This window comes from Peromyscus maniculatus, chromosome 3 (genome assembly GCF_049852395.1).
Source record: "Peromyscus maniculatus bairdii isolate BWxNUB_F1_BW_parent chromosome 3, HU_Pman_BW_mat_3.1, whole genome shotgun sequence".
Taxonomy (NCBI): Eukaryota; Metazoa; Chordata; class Mammalia; order Rodentia; family Cricetidae; genus Peromyscus; species Peromyscus maniculatus.
The window spans coordinates 117,230,163-117,233,384 of NC_134854.1; the positions used below are offsets into that span (position 1 = coordinate 117,230,163).

A 3,222-nucleotide genomic window follows, 5' to 3' on the forward strand; every position below is an offset into this window, starting at 1 on the left:
TCTACTTTAGCTGTTCTGATGGGTCTGTAGTGATTTCTCATGATTGCTTTTACCAGCGCCTCCATCAGAGCTGGCGATGGGGAATGTGCTCTCATTGGCATAGCTTCTTTAGAGAAAAAAACTGTTTATGTCTCCCTTTTTCATTTTCTTTTTTTTTTCTTTTTGGTTTTTTCGAGACAGGGTTTCTCTGTGTAGCTTTGCGCCTTTCCTGGAACTCACTTGGTAGCTCAGGCTGGCCTCGAACTCACAGAGATCCACCTGGCTCTGCCTCCCGAGTGCTGGGATTAAAGGCGTGTGCCACCACCGCCCGGCCCCTTTTTCATTTTCTAATTGGCTTATTGGCTTTTTTAAACAGCTGAGTTTGAAAAGTTTTTTTTTTTTAATCATCTAGAGACTAGTTCTTTGTTGGATATATGTTTTTCAAATACTTTCCTTCAGTCTTTTTTTTTTCTCTTCAGTATGTGTTCTTTTATGTAATCGAAGAGCACCATGATAAGCAAAGGCTTTACAACACTGATTACATTCATAGGGTGTCTCTCCAGTATGTGTTCTTTTATAGATTTGAAGTATATTGTGATGAGAATAGGCTTTACCACACTGATTACCTTCATAGGGTTTCTTTCCAGTATGTGATCTTTTATGCCTTTGACGCTGACTATCATATGCAGAGTCTTTACCATATTGAGTATATACAGAAAGTTTCTCTTCAGTTTGGCTTTTTTCATACCTTTCATGTCTTCTAGAGCTTTGACGAGGTTTTTCAATATTATGGTCTTTCCAATTGTACCCTATAATAGTGAGGTTCCTGTAGGTCTCCAGCATTACATCTTTGTAGAGATTCTTCTGGGAAGGATCCAGCAAAGTCCACTCTTCCCAAGTGAAACCAACATGCACATCATCATAGGTCACCGCATTCAAATCATGGTTTCCCAGCTTGTCCATGCTCTCGGCTCAGCTCACTGCAGCAGGACTCACAGCACACCACACAAAACTGCTGGAACCAGCTCTTCTTCAAAGCCACGTCTGAAGACACTTTCTTTCAGTCTTTATCTTTTCATTCTTTGTGGGACATTTTGCAGAGCAAGTGCTTTAATTTTGATGAAGACTAACTTACTATTAATTTCTTTCCATTTATGGATCACAACTTTTGGTGCCAAGAGTAAGAAAATTTTCCTAAGATATCTTCCCTGCTTTTTAAAATATGAGTTTGTAGTTTTATATTTCCATTTTAGCTCATGATTCATCTCTCATTTCTAGATAATATATGGGATTTAAGGTTTTATTTTCCTTTGTAGCTATCATCTTTTAGCATATTCAATTAGAAACAGCTACTTTTCTCCTTATAATTGTTTTTCTACTCTGTGAGAATCACCTGGGCTAATTTGTGTGGATCTGTTTCTAGGTTCCATACTCTGTTCTTTGGTCTGTGTGTCTAGCCATCTGCCAGGACCACATAGTCTCAATTACTACAGCTATGTACGTTTTGAAATCGGGCTTACTGATTCTTCCTACCCATTTGCCTCTCTCAAAAGTAATGTAGCTATTCTGGCTTCTTTGGCTTTATATATTTAGAATGTCCTAACCTGGGCTAAGATTTTGATAGAAATAGTTTATACTGTGTAAATTTGGTTAAGCATTGATATTTTTAAATGTCAAATCTTTTGTACATGAACAAACTGTATGAATTCATTTATAATTATTCCCATTCACACAGAGATGTGCTGAAGTTGAATCACCAGTGTCGTGGAATGTGGGGGTGGAGTCTTAGGGAGATAGTTAGATCAGGAGGGTGGAGCCCTCAGACTGTATTAGTGTCCTTATAAAAAGAGGAAGTAACACACTTCTCCTTTTTCTCCCTGCCATGGGAGATAACAAAGAAAGTGGGCATCTATGAAGTAAGAAAAAAAGCCCTCATGAAATAGGATCCTGGAGACAGGAGCTCATGCAGAGGCTATGGAGGAGTGCTGCTTACTGATTTGCTCCTTATGACTTGTTCAGTCTGCTTTCTTATAGAACCCAGTACCACTCGGCCAGAAGTGGCACCACTCACCATGGGCTGGGTCCTCCCACATCAATCATCAATCAAGAAAATGCCCTATAGATTTGCTTTCAGGACAATTCCATGAAGGCATTTTCTCAATGAAGAACCTTTCCTCTCAAATAGCCCCAGGTGACAAACAGGAAATATTTTGGCTCATCATGTCCATGGATTACAGGGACTTGGGGAGAATATCACAGATAATGGGGCTGTTCACCTAATGGGATCCAGGAAGGAAAAAAAAAAAAGGAATGAGAGAAGGGGACAGTGTAAGATATGGGATATGCCATCAGAAACCCATTTTCTCCAGTTAGACTCTGTCTCCAAAAGTTTCCAGAAACTCCCAACACACCACGACAAGATGGGGACCAAGTGTTCACACGTGAGCCTGTGGGGACATTTCACATTGAGACCACAACAATATGCATTATTTATGTTTGAAAATATTTTAAATGGCATTTAATATATTTTAGTTTACCACTTTACAGTGCAGTATGCAGTCTTTTTTTTTTTTAAGTTCTTACATCCTGTAACCATTTTAAATTCACTTATTAATACCAGAAAATCTTACACAGATTCCTAAGGGTTTTCTATATGACAATAATGTCATGTAGCCATAAATATGACAGTTATGTTTTCTCCTTTCACACAGCCACTTAGTGCAATGTTGAATACAGGTGACGAGAGGATATCTTTACTCTCCTCTAGGTCACCAGAGAAAGTCTCTTACCATTAAGTGTGATATTGCCTATGGTTATTTTTTGCAAGTGCCTCCCCTGACTCCTTTTTTATTGGGACAGGGTCTCACTATGTAGAAAAGACCCTTTTGCCTCAGCCTGTGTGTTGGGGTTACAGGCATGTACATCTGTCTTCAACTGTTCTTATATTGTTGAACTATTTTGTTGGAATTAAAATGACTGTGTGATTTTTCTTTTATGGACTGCTAATATGGTAGATTATATTGACTGGTTTTCAAATATTGAACTAATGTAACATTCCTAAGACAAATCCTGTCTGGACATGTCACACTACCATTTTATATAATGTTGGATTTTTTGCTGGTATTTTCTTGAGGATTTATGCATGCATGTTTTTGATATTGACCTGTAGGTTTCTGTTTTTAGAATTTTGATTGATTTTAGTGTCAGGCTAGTGCTGATTAAATGAGGAAATGCTCTTTACTC

The 3,222-nt window shown here is 38.3% G+C and overlaps 1 pseudogene; it reads right to left on the reverse strand.

Moving 5' to 3' along the window:
* Window positions 1–420: 420 nt before the first annotated feature.
* Window positions 421–1,023, reverse strand: LOC107399887 (zinc finger protein 120 pseudogene; annotated as a pseudogene).
* Between the last annotated feature and the right edge of the window lie 2,199 nt (window positions 1,024–3,222).